Raw genomic sequence first — 20,664 nt, 5'->3', positions numbered from 1 at the left:
TGTGAGGCGAACGTGTTCACTGCTGCACTGCGGAAACATCTCCACTTTCAGCACCAGGTCAGACGGAAGTGTTAAGCGAGCAGGTGGACTGCAAAATCCCACTTTTAAGGCGTTGGTCGTGGTGTCAAACAATGAGTTTCACTTCATGATTAAAAACAGGAAGTGTCAGAAGTGTGATGTGAACCCACACCTCCAGAGGATACTGCGACCTAAACACAGAACCGTGGACCGCTCGGCCATCCTGACTACTTAATGCTGTATGTGGCCAACTGCAGGTTTATTTTGAACTTTTGTGTCCTTTCACATGAAATAAATGAGGGCAGCAGGAGTATCTCTGCCTGACACCGGGGAAACAGTGAGACAGACCTTGGAGCAAGGGTCTGGTTATTGCCAAACAGCAAAGAAAATATTAATTCCCGAATTATACTGAAGAACAGTGACCTCGACGTGATCTGGGGTCAGACGCGCTACCGTTGCGCCACGAGGTCGATATAGCACATCGGAAATGTTTGACTATAGGAAGGTTTCACAATACAAGGGGCCTTAAAATCCCCGCCCATTCCCACCGGGTGTCAGAAGCAGCGCTCACCTGCCAATCACCGTATGTTTTTTTGTTCAACTTTTGTGTTGCCTTCACGGGGTTGCATCATTAATTAACCCGTCCCCTTCTTTTGCACAATGAAAGAAATGCTAACTGAGGCAGAGTCGATACTTCAACCATTTTTTTTCTGGGCTTTGCATAGAAACATAGAAACATAAAAACATAGAAAACAGGTGCAGGAGTAGGCCATTCGGCCCTTCGAGCCTGCACCACCATTCAATATGATCATGACTGATCATTCACCTCAGTATACCTTTCCTGCTTTCTCTCCATACCCTTGATACCTTTAGCCGTAATGACCACATTTAACTCTCTTTTGAATATATCAAACGAATTGGACTCAACAAATTTCTGTGCTCGAGAATTCCGCAGGTTCAGAATTCTCTGAGTGAAGAAGTTTCTCCTCATCTCGGTCCTACATGGCTTACCCCTTGTCCTGAGACTGTGACCTCTGGTTCTCGACTTCCCCAACATCGGGAACATACTTCCTGCCTCTAACCTATCCAATCCCATCAGACCTGTATATGTTCTATGCGATCCCTTCTCATTCTTCTAAATTCCAGTGAAGAAAAGTCTAGTTGATCCAGTCTTTCTTTACATGTCAGTCCTGCCCTCCCGGGAATCAGTCTGGTGAACCTTCGCTGCACTCCCTCAATAGCAAGAATGTCCTTCTTCAGATTAGGAGACCAAAACTGTACACAATATTCCAGGTGTGGCCTCACCAAGGCCTGCGTCCGCGCACATACAGAGGCTGAATTCCAGGACATAGTCGACGTATTTACTGAGGCGTATGAAAGCATGGGCCTTACGCTAAACATCCGTAAGACAAAGGTCCTCCACCAGCCTGTCCTCACCGCACAGCACTACCCCCCAGTCATCAAGATCCACGGCGCGGCCCTGGACACCATGGACCACTTCCCATATCTCGGGAGCCTCCTATCAACAAGAGCAGGCATCGATGACGAGATTCAACACGGCCTCCATGCGCCAGTGCAACCTTTGGCCGCCTGAGGAAAAGAGTGTTTGAAGACCAGGCCCTCAAAACTGCCACCAGTCTCATGGTCTACAGAGCTGTAGTAATACCTGCCCTCCTGTAAGGCTCAGAGACATGGACCATGTACAGTCGACACATCAAGTTGCTGAAGAAATATCACCAACGATGTCTCCGCAAGATCCTACAAATCCCCTGGGAGGACAGACGCACCAACATCAACAGCCTTATTCAGGCTAACATCCCCAGCTTTGAAGCACTGACCACACTCGATCAGCTCTGCTGGGCAGGCCACATCGTCCGCATGCCAGACACGAGACTCCCAAAGCAAGTGAACTACTCGGAGCTCCTTCATGGCAAACGAGCCAAAGTGGGCAGCAGAAACTCTACAAGGACACACTCAAAGCCTCCCTGATAAAGTGCAACATCCCCACTGACACCCAGGAGTCCCTGACTCAAGACCGCCCGAAGTGGAGAAAGTGCATCCGAGAGGGCGCTGAGCACCTCGAGTCTCAACGCCGAGTGCATGCAGAAATCAGGTGTAGACAGCAGAAAGAGCGTTCGGCAAACCTGTCCCACCCATCCCTTCCCTCAACAACTATCTGTCCCACCTGTGATAGGGTCTGTGGCTCTAGTATTGGAATGTTCAGCCACCAAAGAACTCACTTTAGGAGTGGAAGCAAGTCTTCCTCGATTCCGAGGGACTGCCAATGTAGATTCCAAAGTTCATGGAAACCCCCCAGTGTTTGGACTCACTGAAAAGGAAATTCGATTTAGGACTATTAAACATAAAGTTTGGGATTCTAAAAAGCATATGGAAGAAATCTACAATTCTTAACCAAGTTTGGGATTTTAAAAGGCATGTTTGGGCCTGTGGGGAAAAGCTGCAGTGACAGAGGGGTGGGATTTAGAGTTTGGATATTGTAGCTCATCAGTTTGTCTGGGGGAGCTGTTTAACCATAGTCAGGCTCCCAGAAAACATTAGCATTTAAACAATCGACCACGGAAGAAACATTATCCACCCCACCCACAGGACCCAAATATCACATCCATATTCCAACACCTTTTCAACATGTATCGAAATATCTGGCTCAGCTCAGACTTCCCGAAGCCAAGGCAGTGCTATTACAATGGACAAGAGTTCATCAGTTCATAAAGAAGGAGTGTCGCCGTCCCAAAGTCTATCAACACCAGATTAAAACATTTAATCAAGTCTCAGTTAGCTAGTCCGCCAAAACTTGTACAAAGAAGACCACTAAAATCAATGGGCAGCAAAACTTAAACAAAAGAAACGTTAGATTTGGCACGAAGATTAAGCAGCCTCTCAGAGTATAACTGGGGGCCTATCGTACCAAGAGCAACATATTTTTCTGACCATTACTTTGGACCAACAAGATCAAGATCGAGAGCAAACGGCGAGATAACACAGGAAGAGACATCACGACATCGGAGAAAAGAACTTCAAAAAACCAATCAGTGGAACATCAATACCAACTGACTTGGTAACAGGCATCAACCGGACCACCGCGACCGACGGACCCAACCAGGAAAATCAACCACTCGAAAACCGGGGTCCACGCAAGTTTTCCACTCTACAATTTGTGCCTCGACTGTCCAGCAGGTAAAAATGACCGAAACAACTTAAAACCCTATAGATGACAAAGGATACCGGCTTCGGGACAATCAGAATACTTCGTCACAGACAAGGCACCGGAAGGCTGGAAGGTCGATCACACCGGTTGTGGGAGAGCTGGTTGGCGGTGACATGGAAGTGTCTGCAGTGTGCGGGACCAGACTGCTTCCACACATCCACAATGAATGTCCCACCCTTTATTTGGGAAGAGTACAATTGAGAGTGGACAAGTTCCATCCCGGTCAGAGCAATCTGAAGCTTTAACTGACTGACACCCGAGTTTGGGATTGTAATGTCTGTCAGCATGTAATGCTTGTAGCTCCACACTGTGGATGTGGACGTATTGTGTACTGCAACTGTACAGTTAATCATGAAACAGAACAGGCTCTTTCCGGAGAGTTCCGAGAGAGCAGCCTGCATGTTAGGAAGCTGTGTGTGCTGTGCTCTGTGAAGATGTCACAGGGATGCCTTGCATCTATCAGTCTCTGTGGTGCAATGGATTAGTGCGTTTAGCTATTAACTGCAAGGTTGGTGGATCGTAGCCCATTCAGGGCCAAATCCTTTAATTGTTTTTCCCCGAAGATTCGGTGCCGTGCAGTTCCAGGTTGTCATTGTGCATTTTGGCTGCACGAATATATTCCGCAACCATTGCCAGCTGTGCTGTTATCAAGTTATACCAACTGTTACTTGCATTTTCGCGTGGTTGTTCGTTGTCTCGTCGCCAATTGATACGCTCATAATAAAGAATGAACTGAGTACTGTGAACAATGAGTAAGTATGACATTAGCTCCTTTAATAAGACTCCAGAGTGCTTCTATACCGTGCTGCCAAGGGATGCTGGAATCCCTTGGGACTTCAACAGGTCGGCCCTCAGGTGGTGGTATGATACAGATCGCCAAGGGTTCAATACATGACAAAGGTGTGTACGGAAATCAATCATCAAAAGCCCTGTCATTAATCACAGGGGTTTCCGGCAATTTTCTGATCGCAAAGCGCTTTCAGTCCTTGTCCTTAAAATTGCAGATGTGGGAATTGGGGAGTTTAATGACTTTGAAAGGAGAACATTGTTGTTTGGTGCAGTTCCGTTCAGAGAAATGTTTGTGAAAGGAACTTTTTGCAGAGAGAGGGATTGAGCATTTCAGCTTGTTGCTGAACACTTCTCTCTGGGCACTGAGCTAAGCAGTAGTTTCCGTAGTGTAGCGGTTATCATGTTTGCCTCACACGCGAAAGGTCTCTGTTTCGAGCCTGTGCGGAAACATTATTTGTGAAGCAAAAACGTGACTGTAATAAAATTGAACAAAAGCTGTCCGGGATACATTGTCGCATGAGCAATGAACATTTTAAAACTAGTATACTCAAATACAGAGTGTGTAAAATCAGATCGGGGATAAAACTTCATCAAGGGTGAAAGTTTCACTAATTATTAAAGTTCCGTTTTTGAAATTTCGATTGTCCCTGTTCGCATTTCTTTCATTCTGTGAAACAACACTATCGGTTTATACCATCAGATCTAAGTTGCATTTGAAACCCACAAACAACTCATTAATTATTCGCTCTTCCCCAGTTCCAGAGCTCAGAGGGTTATTGTCCATCCCTGGGATGCAAGCTACCTCGGAACCGGGCCAAAGCTCCCCGTGCACCGATCACAGGCTCAGGAAAACCCTGGGGGAGAGGATATCCCAATCACTGGGCCTTCCAGCAGCCCTGAACAAGCGCCCGGTCTGAAACTTTCCTGAGTAATAACGTGTAATTGAAGGACCCAACAGTCAGGATTGCCGAGCGGTCAAAGGCGCTGCGTTCAGGTCTGGAGGCGTGGGTTCGAATCCCACTTCTGACATTCAGTGTTTTTAATTGCAAACTCATTTGTTTTGACACCACTCTGAAGTGCTTTGGGACATCCATCTAACTTCATAAAATTACTCCATTTCAATTATAAACGGTGATATCAAAGTTACTTCCCAAACCAGGAAATGATCGCGGGTGGCTGTCGAGAAAGGAATGGTTTTGTGAAGCATTGAAAGGTGCGCTCTAAATATCTCTAAATAATAGAAGATTATGGGTTCATTAATGATGTTTTCCCGTGAAAGCAACATAAATTTTAAGGAACAGTAATCGACGAACATGGGGCTCAAACCCACGACCTTGAGATTAAGAGTCTCATGCTTTACCGACTGAGCTAGCCAGGCTTGTCAACATCGACCCTGTCAATCCCCTTCAGAATATTGTCCGTTTCAACGAGATCACCTCCAATTCTTCGAAACTCCAGAGAGAATCGGCATATTCGACACAATCTCTCATCATAGGACAGCCCTCTCATCCCAGGAATCAATCTGTTGAACCTCTGTTGCACCATCTCCAAGGCAAGTATATCCTTCCTTAGATAAGTACTATGGGCGAATATCCTGTTTTTCTGCTGATTCTACGGTTGTATAAAAAGTTATTAAATTCAACAGTCGCTGGCTAAATATATTTGTATTTCCTTCAGTGTGCAATACATGTAGGTGCATAAATGTTGATTGAAACAATTATTCAGTATTTCACAGACTTGAATTATTTTTAATCAACTTGCTCTGTAACAATGCTTTCCCTGACCGAAAATCAAACCCTGACTGACCACAGCAATGAGAGCACCAAACCCTAACCACGAGACTACCAGGGAGCACCGTTTGAAGTTGCCCCATAGTACCGAATATATAGCCCACAGTACAAGAGTGAGGAAGTCTTGCTACAATTGTACAGGGCCCTGGTGAGACCACACCTGGAGTACTGCACACAGTTTTGGGCTCCTTATCTGTGGAAGGATACACTTGCCTGGGAGGTGGTACAACAGAGGTTCACCAGATTGATTCCTGGGATGAGAGGATTGTATTAAGTTGAGAGATTGTGTAGAATGGGACTATACTCTCTGGTAGTTTAGAAGAATGAGAGGTGATCTCATTGAAAAACACAATATTCTGAAGGGGATTGACAGGGTAGATGCTGAGAGGTTTTATCCTCCGGTCTGGAGTGTCTAGAACCAGGGGACACAGTCTCAGGTTAAGGGGTCGGCCATTTAAGACAGAGATGAGGAGGAATTTCTTCACTCAGAGGGTTATGAATCTGTGGAATTCTCTGCTCCACAGGCCTGTGGATGCTGAGTCTCTGAATATATTCAAGGCTGCGTTAGATAGATTTTTGGAGTCTCAGGGAATCAAGGGATCGGGAGATCGAGCGGGAAAGTGGAGTTGAGATCGACGATCAGTCATGATCACATTGAATGGTGGAGCAGGCTTGAGGGGCCGTATGGCCTACTACTGCTTCGATTTCTTATGTTGTTACCTGTGCTGGCTCTGTGAAAGAAGGGTCCAATTAGTCCCATTCCCCAGCACCCTGCAAATGTTTCTTTTTCAACTATATTTCCCTTTGGAAAGTTAATATTAAATCTGCTTCCAAAATCCTGTCAGGCAGAAAAATATTCACATTAATTTTATACAGCCCCATGTTAGATAGTACTTTCCCTGCTTTGCATGTCATGCGTGGGCAAATGTATGGCAGATGAAGTATAATGTGGATAAATGTGAAGTTATCCACTTTGGTGGTAAAAACAGAGAGACAGACTATTATCTGTATGGTGACAGATTAGGAAAAGGGGAGGTGCAACGAGACCTGGGTGTCATGGTACATCAGTCATTGAAGGTTTGCATGCAGGTACAGCAGGCAATTAAGAAAGCAAATGGCATGTTGGCCTTCAGAGCGAGGGGATTTGAGTACAGGGGCAAGGAAGTGTTCCTACAGTTGTACAGGGCATTGGTGAGGCCGAGCCTGGAGTATTGTGTACGGTTTTGGTCTCCTAACTTGAGGAAGGACATTCTTGCTATTGAGGGAGTGCAGTGAAGGTTCACCAGACTGATTCCCGGGATGGCGGGACTGACATATCAAGAAAGACTGGATCAACTGTGCTTGTATTCACTGGAGTTCAGAAGAATGAGAGGGGATCTCATAGAAACGTTTAAAATTCTGACGGGGTTAGACAGGTTAGATGCAGGAAGAATGTTCCCAATGTTGAGGAAGTCCAGAACCAGGGGTCACAGTCTAAGGATAAGGGGTAAGCCATTTAGGACCGAGATGAGGAGAAACGTCTTCACCCAGACAGTGGTGAACCTGTTGAATTCTCTACCACAGAAAGTTGTTGAGGCCAATTCACTAAATATATTCAAAAACGAGTTAGATGTAGTCCATACTACTCGGGGGATCAAGGGTTATGGCGAGAAAGCAGAAATGGGGTTCTGAAGTTGTATGTTCAGTCATGAACTCATTGAATGGCGGTGCAGGCTCAAAGGGCCGAATGGCCTACTCCTGCACCTATTTTCTATGTTTTTATGTTTCTATGAATTATTATCTTGTCTCATTTTACACACTGCATTTTTGACATTGCTTTAAAATATTTGGTGCCTGTGACACCAGCCATCGTTAGATTTAGTCACACACCATCCTGACTTGGAAATATATTGGTCGTTCCTTCATCGTCAATGGGTTAAAAGTCTCGAACTCCCTCCCTAACAGCTCTGTGGGAGCACCTTCTCCACACGGACTGCAGCGGTTCAAGATGGTGGCTCACCACCACCTTCTCAAGGGCAATTAGGGTTGGGCAATAAATTATGGCCTTGCCAGTGACACTCAGATCCTGTGAACTAATATAATAAAACACTATTTTAGGAATCTGGTTCTAAATATTCTTTGCTGACGACACCAGGAATCTGGGGCAACTTTTGTCAAATTGGGCTCAAAACTGGAGCGGTTATTCCTTCCGTGCAGAGAGATTAGAATCAGCAGCGAAGATAAAATCACATGGTGCTCATTTTCAGAGTCAACGTAGTAAGATTTGAAATAAAGTGAAAGAATTTCACAGTGAAAGGATTTGGAAATTAAATTTGACTTGTATTTCGCTCTTTAATTAAACTTTGTGGCATCTGTCTGCCATTCATGTCTCTGTTGAATAAGGAAGGAGGGGTATGACATTGACCAGACTGCACTGTTCCTGATATTTGTGGCTCATCGTTTACAATGAGATGTTTCTTAAATATTGGTCAGTGCCCACTTTAGCTCAGCCGTTGCTTCGTAGTACCAACTTTGTGAAAAGTTTGAATTTGTCTTAATGCACTTGCTGCCTGGTGTTTTTGTTGTCATTTTCAATCCCCTTCTTTCGCACTGAAACAAATTGTAACCGTGTTTTTAAATTAGCAGTGCGAGATTTTTGCAGTGCATATTTAAATGCTTCACAAAATCTTTCCCATCACTTCAGTTATCAGGGTTCGATTCCCAGTTAGGGAAGTAATTTTGCTACCATTAAGTGAAGTAATTTAATTAAATTACATAGATGACTCAAAGCACTTCAGACTGGTGTCAAAACAAATGCGTTGATAATTAGAAATAAGGAATGTCAGAAGTTGGACTTGAGTTTCTGGGATGGAGTATAAATAATCCTCTGTGCACTGGAACTGGGAAGGGTGAATAATTAATGAGCTATTTCCGGGTATGAAATGCGGCTTAGATCTGCTGGTATTAACCTATAGCATTGTTGAGCAGAATGATAGAAATGCTAACATGATCACTGAGGGTCAGTCGAAACTTCAACAACTTAATTTTAATAATTTGTGAAACTTTAATCATTGAGGAAGTTTTATTCCCTTTCTGATTTTACACACTCTGTATTTTAGGAGACTGGTTTTAAATGTTCATTGTTCATCATGGAATCAGAGAAGTTTACAGGACGGAAGGAGGCCATTGTCGCATGAGCAATGGACATTGAAAAACAGTTTTTGTTACAAAAATAACATTTTCATTTGGGCTCAAACCAAGGTGTGAGGCGAATATGATAACAGCTTCACTAAAGAAACTGCTGCTTAGTGCAGTACCCAGAGAGAAGTGATCAGTGACAAGCTGAAATGCTGAATCTGTTTCTGCAAAAAATTCCTTTCACAAACATTTCTCTGACCGAAACTGCACAAAACAAAAATGCTCCTTTCAAATGTGCGAATTATTTTCGTTATACTTTTATTTTGCTTTCATGAGGTAACATAATTAATGAATCGATAATCTTCTTTTTCACAATGAAAGAAATGCTAACTGAGAGAAAGTCAATCCATCAATAATTTGTTCTGTGCTCTGCATGTTTGTAATGTCGCCAAGTTTGCTGATGATACAAAGACAGGTGGGAAAGCAAGTTGTGAGGAGGACACAAACAATCTGCAAAGCGATATTGATAGGCTCAGTGGGTGGGCAGAAATTTGTCAGATGGAGTATAATGTGGGAAATATGAGGTTATCCACTGTGGTAGCAAAAAAAATAATAAAAAATCAAATAATTATTTAAATGGGGAGAGATTACGAAATGCTGCGGTGCAGAGGGACCTGGGGGTCCTTGTACATGAAACACAAAAGGTTAGTATGCAGGTACAGCAAGTAATTAGGAAGGCCAATGGAATGTTAGTCTTAATTACAAGGGGGATAGAGTATAAAAGCAGGGAAATCCTGCTACAACTGTACAATTGTGAGACCACCAAGTGCAGAAGCTCGAAAGGAATATAAGAAGTGCAGGGGTGCAATTAAAAAATATATCAGGAAAGCAAAGAGAGAGCATGAAAGAATGTTGACAAGTAAAATCAGGAAAAACACAAACACAAAGACATTAAGTGTAAGAGGATAATGAGAGAAAGGTTGAGCCTATTAGAGACCACAAAGGAAATCTGTGTGTGGAGGCAGAAGACGTGGCTATGATTCTTAATCGATACTTTGCCTCTTTTTCACAAAAGAGAGGGGCTGTTGATGTAGCACTTCAAAGACCGGACCTTGTCCGGGTGAAATGTGCCCGCACTGTCTCAGTTGCTTTTCTACCGAGATTACCTCTGGTTCTTCCAATGAGTCGAGTCGAGTAGGTCTCAATTCTACATCAGCTCTTTATTTCTCCAGCATATGCACGATGTTTTATAAATATATTAAGAGCAAGAGGATAACTAAAGAAAGGGTGGGGCCTATTAGATACCATGAGGGTAATCGGTGTGTGGAGGCGGAAGATGTGGAGATGGTTCTCAATGAATACTTTGCGTCTGTTTTCACAAAAGAGAGGGGCGATGCAGACACTACTATCGAGGAGAAGAAAGGTGAAATATTAGATGAAATAAACACAGTGAGAGATGAGGTATTAAGGGGTTGAGCAGCTCTGAAAGTGGATATCCCCAGGCCTGGATGAAATGCATCCCAGGCTGTTAAGTGAAGCAAAAGAGGAAATAGCAGAGGCTTTGACCATCGTTTTCCAATCCTCTCTAGTTTCAGGTGTGGTGCCAGAGGAGTGGAGGGCAGCTAACGTTGTACCTTTGATTAAGAAGGAAGAAAGGGATAGACCGAGTTATTACAGGCCAGTCAGCCTAACCTCGGTGGTGGGTAAATTATTGGAAAAAAACTAAAGGACAGGATAAATCTTCACTTAGAAAGACACGGATTCATCAACGACAGTCAGTACAGATTTGTTAAGGGAAGGTCGTGTCTGACTAACTTGATTGAATTTTTTGGTGTGGTAACCAGGAGGGTCGATGAAGGCAAAGCATATGATGTAGTGTGTATGGATTGTAGCAAAGCTTTTGATAAGGTCCCACATGGCAGACTGGTCACAAAAGTAAAAGCCCATGGAATCCAGGGCAAAGTGGCAAGTTGGATCCAAAACTGGCTCGGAGGCAGGAAGCAAAGGGGAATGGTTGATGGGTGTTTTGAGACTAGAAAGATGTTTCCAGTGGGGTTCCGCAGGGCTCAGTACTCGGACCGTTGCTTTTTGTGATTTACATCAATGATCTACACTTGAATATAGGGGTTATGATTCAGAAGTTTGCAGATGATACTAAAATCTGCGGTGTGGTTGATAATGAAGAAGAAAGCTGCGGAATGCAGGAGGAAATCAATCAACTGGTCAAGTGGGCAGAACAGTGGCAAATGGAATTTAATCCGGAGAAGTGTGAGGTCATGCATTTTGGGAGGGCTAACAAGGAAAGGGAATAAACATTAAATGGTAGGACACTGAGAAGTGCAGAGGAACAAAGGGACATAAGAACACAAGAACATAAGAAATAGGAGCAGGAGTAGGCCATACGGCCCCTCGAGCCTGCTCCACCATTTAATATGATCATGGCTGCTCCGATCATGAACTGGGTCCACTTACCTGCCCGCTCCACATAACCCCTTATTCCCTTATCGTTTAAGAAAATGTCTACATCTGTCTTAAATTTATTCAACGACCCAGCTTCCATAGCTCTCTGGGGCAGCGAATTCCACAGATTTACAACCCTCTGAGAGAAGAAATTTCTCCTCATCTCAGTTTTCAATGGGCGGCCCCTTATTCTAAGATTATGCCTCCTAGTTCTAGTCTCCCCAATCAGTGGAAACATCCTCTCTGCATCCATCTTGTCAAGCACCCTCATAATCTTATACGTTTCGATAAGGTCACCTCTCATTCTTCTGAATTCCAATGAGTAGAGGCCCAACCTACTCAACCTTTCCTCATAAGTCAACCCCCTCATCTCCGGAATCAACCTAGTGAACCTTCTCTGAACTGCCTCCAAAGCAAGTATATCCTTTCGTAAATATGGAAACCAAAACTGCACGCAGTATTCCAGGTGTGGCCTCACCAATACCCTGTATAACTACAGCAAGACTTCCCTGCTTTTATACTCCATCTCCTTTGCAATAAAGGCCAAGATTCCATTGGCTTTCCTGATCATAAATTTAATTTAAGACAGAGCTAGACAGTTTCTTAACTGATAAGGAAATAAGGGGTTATGGGGAGCAGGCAGAGAAGTGGACCTGAGCCCATGTTCGGATCAGTCATGATCGTATTAAATGGAGGAGGAGGCTCGAGGGGCCGTATCTCCTACTCCTGCTCCTATTTCTTATGTTATGTTCTTATCACTTGCTGTACCTGCATACTAACCTTTTGTGTTTCATGCAAAATTACCACAGGTCCCACTGTACTGCAGCACTTTGCAATTTTTCTCCACTTCAATAATAACTTGCTCTTTGATTTTTTTTCTGCCAATGTTCATAACCTCACACTTTGCAACATTGTACTCCATCTGCCAAATGTTTGCTCACTCACTTAGCCTGTTTATGTCCTTTTGAATATTTTTTGTATCCTCGTCACACATTGCTTTTCCTCCCATCTTTGTATCATCAGCATACTTGGCAATGTTACACTCGATCCCTTTTCCCAAGTCATTAATATAGATTGTAATTAGTTGGGGCCCCAGCATCGATCCCTGCGGCATCCAACTAATTACTGATTGCCAAACCGAGAATAAACCATTTATCCCGACTCTCTGTATTCTGTTAGTTAGCCAATCCTCCATCCATGCTAATATATTACCCCCAACCCCGTGAAATTTTATCTTGTGCAGTAACCTTTTATGTGGCACCTTGTCAAAATGCTTTCTCGAAGTCAAAATACATCACATCCACGAGTTCCCTTTATCCACCCTGTTCATTACATCCTCAAAGAATTAATAATTGCTGTAATCACCATGAATACCTCTACATTCTGTGATAGACCGAGCTTACAGACTATCTGGCTTCTCCTGCCCTTTGCCGGGCACGTGTTCCGGGTTTAATTTTACAAACTGGGTGAGTTTGCTGATCGCGGGGAGACAGTAGGAGCCTCTGTGGCCCCACTGTGAGGATGTGGAAGTGAACACGGTGGCTGGGTGATCCGTGACATTTCTGTAAAGGGCAGCGGAGGAGAAGGATTGAGAGCTTTCAGTGTGGGACAGAAGTTGTTTCAGGTGAGCCAACACATTCCTGATCAGCACAGAGGGAGCTCACTGGTCAGCTCCCCTTTGTTGCGGTTGCTGTGCCAGAGATTTCTGTAGTACAGCGGTTATCACGTTTTCTTTACATGAGACAGGACCCTGGTTCAATCCTGGCCACGAACTTTATGTTTAAACTTGCTATAGAGGAACAATCAGAGGCGAGTTTATTCTCCTGGCAAATGCTGCCTGGTCTGCAGAGATTTCCAGCATTTGCTGTTTTTATTTGCTATTTATTCTCCTGGCAAAAGGGCTCCCTTATTCCTTTATTGCGCTTTATTTCACTTCAATAAATAGATAACTTTCAGTGAGAGAAAACGGATCCACCGGGGACCTTTCGTGTGTGAGGCCAACGTGATATCCGCTACACTGCAACCAATCAAAGAGTGAGAATCCACTGAATATAAAGGATGAGCTCACAAATATCAGAGGCGGTGCAGTCTGGTCAACGTCAGCCCCTCCTTTCTTATTCAGCAGAGGCATGAACGGGAGTCAGATGCCACAAAGTTAAATTAAAGACATAAATACAAGTAACACTTCGAAATATTTTCACTGTAAAATTATTTCACTTTATTTGAAATCCTACTGCATTGAATCTGAAAATGAGCACCGTGGGATTTTATTCTCACTACTGATTCTATTTTCTGTGCACGGTAGGATTAACCGGTGCTGTTAAATTTGATAAAAGTTGCCCCAGATTCCTGGTGTTATCGGCAATGAAGGTTTTGAACCAGAATCCTAAAATACAGTGTGTAAAATGGGTTAATATGCAGAAGAACATAAGAACATAAGAAATAGGAGCAGGTGTCGGCCATACGCCCCTCGAGCCTGCTCCGCCATTTAATACGATCATGGCCGATGCGATCATGGACTCAGGTCCACTTCTCTGCCCGCTCCCCAAAGCACATTACAAATGATTGAAGTATCTGACTGTCCCTCAGTTAGCATTTCTTTCATTGTGCAAAAGAAGGTGAGGGGTTAATTAATGATGCTTTCCCGTGAAAGCAACACAAATGTTTCAGAAAAAAACATACGGTGACTGGCAGGTGAGCGCTGCTTCTGACACCTGGTGGGAATGGGCGGGGATTTTAAAGCCACTTGTATTGTGAAACCTTCATATAGACGAACATCCCGCACTTTCTGTGTAGACAACGTGGCGCAATGGTAGCGTGTCTGACTCCAGATCAGATGGTTGCGTGTTCAAATCATGTCGGAGTCACTGTATTTTTGGAAATTGTTCTTCCAGAATTAATATTTTCTTCGCTGTTTGGCAATAACCAGACCCTTGCTCCAAGGTCTGTCTCACTGTTTCCCTGGCGTCAGGCAGAGATACGCCTGCTGCCACATTTATTTCATGTGACAGGACACAACAGTTCAAAATCAACCTGCCGGTGGCCACACCCAGCACTGAATAGTCAGAATGGCCGAGCGGTCTAAGGTGCTGTTCGCAGTCTCCTCTGGAGGTGTGGATTTGAATCTGACATTTCTTACTTTTAATCATTAAGTGAAACTCATTGTTTGACACCACAACTAACTCCGAAAAACTGGGATTCAGCAGTTCACCTGCTCGCTTCACATTTCCGTCTGACCTGGTGCTGAAAGTGGAGATGTTTCCACAGTGTCGCGGTTCACATGTTTGCCTCACAAGTGAAAGCTCACTGGGCGGGAATGTTTTCTGTAGCTTTCTCCTCATGCATGCTCAGGGGAGAGTTTGTTCTCCTGTGAAAGGTCATAAGATCAAAAGCATGGAAGGATTCGGGGCCGGAGTAGGACATTCGGCCCCACAAGCCTGGTCCACTATTGAAGAAGATCCTGGCAGTTCCTCGACAACAAGTTTAAACATCTGGTTATGTTCCTAACATCATTTGAACCGCAGTGTTTCCGTAGCGTCGTTGTTATCACGTTCGCTTCACACGCGAAAGGATCCCGGGCGGAACGTGATTTTTGAGACTATTTTTGATGTGAAATAAATTGAACAAAAGTCGCCCCAGATTCCTTGTCACATGAGCAATAAACATTTTAAACCTGTCTCCTAAATACAGAATGTTATGTCTTGAATAAATAATCTGACCAGATACTGCAAACTGAAAGTAAGGTGTGACCGTCGTCCTTTATTACAAGTCTCCAGTGTGCCTCTCCAACCTGTGAGGCCTCCTGATGTACAGGTGCTCCCAAGGGATTGTGGGATCCCTTGGGACTCCAGGGGATCAGCCCTCTGATGGTTAAACAAGGTATTTACAGGTTTATATATGTAACAACACTCCCCCCGCACCGCTCCCCCCAGCCTCCCCAAAGTCAGCAGTGTAACTATTTACAATTTGAGTCAATCTGTGGCCTTCCTTTCCCTGGTTGAACGTCTCAATGCAAATGCTGGTTTTGGTGAGTCATTTGTTGGGCCCTCGCTGGCCTGCTGGGCGTGGTGAGTCCTGCTGGGCTGCTGCGGGTGATGGGTTCTGCTTCGTGGTCAACCGCTGGGTTGATTGCCACTTGTGTGTGTGTTGGAGGAGCGAAAAAGGTAGAGTCTATTGTGGGTTGTTCTGGATAGTCCGTGAATCTGAGTTTGGTTTGGTCCAAGTGTTTCCTGCAGGTGAGTCCATATGAAAGTTTGACCAGGAACAACCTACTCCCCTCTTTGGCCACGACAGTGCTGGGAAGCCACTTGGGACCTTGTCTATAGTTCAACAGAAATACTGGATCATTAATCTCGATTTCACGTGACACATTTGCTTGATCATGATATGTATTCTCTTGAAGCCGCCTGCTCTCTACCTGTTTGTGTAGATCAGGGTGGACTAACGAGAGCCTTGTCTTAAGTGCCCTTTTCATGAGCAGTTCCGCGGAGGGAACCCCAGTAAGCGAGTGGGGTCTTGTGCGGTAACTAAGCAGGACTCGGGATAGGTGACTCTGCAGTGAGCCCTCAGTTACCCTCTTCAAGCTCTGCTTGATTGCTGCACTGCTCTCTCTGTCTGACCATTGGATGTTGGTTTAAACGGGGCAGATGTGACATGTTTGATCCCATTGCGTGTCATGAACTCTTTGAACTCAGCACTGGTGAAGCACAGCCATTGTCACTGACAAGAACGTTAGGCAGGCCGTGCATGGCAAACATGATCCGCAAGCTTTCAATGGTGGCAGCGGACATCATCTCACATTCAATCCACTTGGAGTACGCATCTACAACCACAAGGAACATTTTACCCAAGAACGGGCCTGCATAGTCGACGTGTACCCTAGACCACGGTTTGGAGGGCCAAGACCAAAAACTTAGCAGCGCCTCCCTGGGTACATTGCTTAACTGCGAGCATGTATTACATCTATGAACACAGGACTCTAAGTCCGCATCGATACCGGGCCACCACATGTGGGATCTGGCTATCGCTTTCGTCATTACAATGCCTGGGTGGGTACTGTGGAGATCACTAATGAAAGTGTCCCTGCCCTTTATTGGCACCACTACTTGATACAGTCTGCCTGTATGGACATTTTATCTCTGCGCCGCTGGTACGGCTTTATTTCTTCCTGCATCTCTAACGGAACACCAGACCAACTCCCGTGGAGCACACAGTTTTTTACTAAGGACAATGAGGGATCCTGGCTCATCTCGGTTCTAATCTGTCGGGCGGTAACAGGTGATTGCTCACTCTCGAATGCTTCCATTACCATAACTAAATCTGGGGGCTGTGCCATCTCCACCCCTGTGGTGGGCAATGGCAGCCTACTGAGAGCATCGGCACAGTTTTCTATGCCTGGTCTGTGGCGGATGGCGTAGTTGTATGCGGACAATGTGGGCGCCCATCTCTGGATGCGGGCCGATGCATCTGTATTCATCCCCTTACTTTCAGAAAAGAGGGATATAAGTGGCTTATGGTCAATTTCCAAATCAAATTTGAGCCCAAACAGATATTGATGCATTTTTTTTACTCCATAAACACATGTTCACACTTCTTTTTCGATCATGCTGTAGGCCCTCTCAGCCATAGACAGACTCCTGGATGTATAAGTAACCAGTTGCAATTTCCCAGATTCATGAGCTTGATGCAATACACACTCAACATCGTATGACGACGCATCACATGCTAGCACCAAACGCTCACATGCATCATACAGCACAAGCAATTTGGTTGAGTATAACAGTTTTCTAGCTTTTACAACGGCATTTTCTTGGCTTTTACCCCATACCCATTCGTTTTCTTTATGCAGTAAAGCGTGCATTGGTTCTAACAGTGTTCTGAGACCCGGTAAGAACTTACGAAAGTCGTTCAGGAGTCCTGGAAATGACCGCAGCTCCGTCACGTTCTGTGGCCTTGGTGTGTTGTCGATTGCCTCCATCTACGAATCAGTGGGCCTGATGCTGTCCGCCGCAATTCTTCTCCCCAGGAACTGCACTTCAGGCGCCAGGACAACGCACTTCGATCATTTTAACCTTTGCCCCACGCGATTAAATCGACTAAGAACCTCCTCCAGGTTCTGCAGATGCTCATCTGTGTTCCGACCTGTAACCAAGATGTTGTCCTGGAAGACCACGGTGCGTGGGACCAAATTCAGTAAGCTTTCCATGTTTCTCTGGAATATCGCCGCGGCTGATCGAATCCCAAATGGGCATCTGTTGTGAATGAAGAGACCTTTGTGCGTGTTGATGCTGGTGAGGCCCTTCGATGATTCCTCCAGCTGCTGCGTCATGTAGGCTGAGGTCAAGTCCAGCTTCGTGAACGTCTTTCCTCCACCAGCGTCGCAAAAAGGTTGTCTGCATTTGGTAGTGGGTATTGATCCTGAAGGGAGAAACATTTGATAGTTACTTTGTAATCACCACAGAATCTGACGGTGCCTTCAGCCTTGAGGACTGGAACAATCGGACTGGTCCGCTCGTTGAATTCGATCGGCAAAATGATGCCCTCTCGTTGCAGCCTGTCCAGCTCGATCTCCACCCTCTCTCTCATCATGTACGGTACTGCTCTCGCTTTGTGATGGATATGTCGCGCCCCGGGGAATTAGGTGGATCTGCACTTTTGCTCTTTGGAACTTCACGATGCCTGGTTCGAACAACGAGGGGAATTTGTTTAAGACCTGGGCAGACGAAATGTTGTCGACGGGCGAGAGCACTCGGATGTCGTTCCAGTTCCATCGTATATTCCCCAGCCAGCTCCTGCCGAGCAGCGTGGGGCCATCGCCCGGTACCACCCAGAGTGATAACTTGTGTATCGCTCCATCGTAGGAGACCTTTACAGTAGCACTGCCGATTACGGGAATCAGTTCATTTGTGTAAGTTCTCAGTTTGGTGCGAATGGGAGTCAGGACTGGCCTTGAGGCCTTGCTGCACCACAATTTATCGAAAGTCTTTCTGCTCATAATGGACTGTCTCGTGCCTGTGTCTCGCTCCATTGACACCGGGAGTCCATTTAGCTCAACCTTCAGCATTATCGGGGGCACTTTGTGGTAAATGTATGCACCCCATATACCTCTACCTCCTCGGTCTGATGCTCTGGTTCGCTGTGATCTGCCGTGGATCTGCCCTCCTCTGCAACATGGAGGTTTGCAGGATTAGCAGGGTTTGCAGCTTGCCTGCACATTCGTTGCAGGTGTCCCATAGTTCCACAGCCCTTGCAAACGTATCCTTTGAAGCGGCATGAATGGAAACGATGATCACCCCCGCAGCGGCAACAAGGTGTTAATGGCGTAGCATTCATCGCCCTTGATGGTGGACTCTGAGACATCTGCAGACGTACAGCTGCAGGCATGTGAGGCCTGCCCTGTACGTAACGATTTGAAAACAACATTACTTTGTTCACAGTTCTTGTACAGCACTCGTGTGCTGAGAGATAATTTGGTATTGTCACTGGTGGCGATGAACGCTTGGGCTATCGCTATGGCTTTACTCAAGGTTGGGGTCTCGACTGTCAAAATTAGTTTACGAAGTATTTCTTCATGGCCAATGCCAAGTACAAAGAAGTCCCTGAGCATGTGCTCCAAATGTCCTTCAAATTCCAAATGCCTGCAAGGTGTCTTTGCTCGATGACATAGCTCGCCACTTCCTGGCCTTCAGACCTTTTGCACATGTCGAACCGGAACCTCGCCATCAGAACGCTTTCGTTCAGGTTAAGATGCTCCCGGACCAGTGTGCACAAATCAACATACGATTTCTCTGTGCGTTTCGCTGGAGCAAGCAGCTTTTGTATGAGGCCATAAGATGGTGCCCCGCAAACAGTGAGGTGAATCGCCCTTCCTTTGGCAGCATTCGCTTCTCCTTCCAGCTCGCTGGCCACGAAGTATTGGTCGAGTCGCTCCACTAAGGTTTCCCAATCATCTCCCTCCGAAAATTTCTCCAGGATGCCCATTGGTCTCTGCATCGTTGCGGTGGGGTTCGTCATCTGTATCTCATCGCCAGTTGTAGTGCATGAATAAAGAGTCTGACCAGATACTGTGAGCTCAAAGTAATTTGTGACCTAAGTCTTTTCTTGCAGGTCTCCAGAGTGCTTCTCCAGCCTGTGAGGCCTCCTTAGGTACAAGTGCTCCCAAGGGATTGTGGGATCTCTTGGGACTCCAGGGGATGAGCCCTCTGGTGCTTAAACAAGGTATTTACAGGTTGACATACATAACACTTGTTTGCATAAGTTCCATGCAAATTGAAAGGGCTCATTCGGTATTTAAACGTGGAATCTCTCGCAAATTGCCAGTAACAACCTTGAACTGAGAATCATACCCCGGACCAACGAAACGACTGCTTGACAAGAATGGCGATAAAGTGTAACCATTATAAAAGCATGTTATTGTGTGTATCTATTCTTTGTAGCCGGAGCACATGAGACCGAATCAGTGACTTTGCTTTTTCGACCTGTCTTCTGAAGCGCCGCACGGTCCCACTCCGACAGTCAATGAGCTGTTGGGACGTTAGTGTATCCAGGCTGTGGGTGGCCACCCCGAGCGCAGCAGAGGGGTTTCTGCATTAGTTATGGGTGGGGACAGTATCTTTCCCCTTCTCTCTTCCTCTTGTCTATAACGCTGTGCTTTGATTTCTCTATTTATTCCTCGTCTCAGTTTCCAGTGTTTAAAGGGGAACAAACGATGAAATGGGTTTCACTGTTGAAAATAATTTCTCTCACTTAAATTTAGACGTGCTACCGTTGCGCCCTGAGGTCTCGGCAGCTAGCCGTTGATATTCACGGTCATATATAAATATATATAAATATATCTACATGTATCGTAGCTGTTCCCTGGTGGTCGAGGGGTTAAGATCCGGCGCACTAACCTGGGAACGATACTCGATCAATTCGTCAAATAAATATAAATGAGGTCTGTGAGACGATTAGTAATTTCTGTAATCACCATGAATAACCCCATTACTTTCTGTTATGGACCGAACTTACAGATTCTCTTGTTTCTCCTGCCCGTTGCTGGACACGTGTTCCGGGTTTAATTTTGAGTTCGCTGATCGCGGGGAGACAGTAGGAGCCTCTGTGGCCCCACTGTGAGGATGTGGAAGTGAACACGGTGGCTGGGTGATCCGTGACATTTCTGTAAAGGGCAGTGGAGGAGAAGGATTGAGAACTTTCAGTGTGGGAGAGAAGTTGTTTAAGGTGAGCCAACACATTCCCGATCAGCACAGAGGGAGCTCACTGGTC

The 20,664-nt window shown here is 45.3% G+C and overlaps 1 non-coding gene across 1 annotated transcript; it reads right to left on the bottom strand.

The window, feature by feature from the left end:
* Window positions 1–5,338: 5,338 nt before the first annotated feature.
* Window positions 5,339–5,416, bottom strand: trnak-cuu (transfer RNA lysine (anticodon CUU)). The gene has a single exon. It is a non-coding gene; the product is annotated as a tRNA-Lys (tRNA).
* Window positions 5,417–20,664: the final 15,248 nt, after the last annotated feature.

The sequence above is a fragment of the Pristiophorus japonicus genome, unplaced genomic scaffold (assembly GCF_044704955.1).
Source record: "Pristiophorus japonicus isolate sPriJap1 unplaced genomic scaffold, sPriJap1.hap1 HAP1_SCAFFOLD_147, whole genome shotgun sequence".
In the NCBI taxonomy this organism is placed as follows: domain Eukaryota; kingdom Metazoa; phylum Chordata; class Chondrichthyes; family Pristiophoridae; genus Pristiophorus; species Pristiophorus japonicus.
Note: the sequence above shows the minus strand (reverse complement) of the source record. Positions and strands in the feature narration are given on the sequence as shown.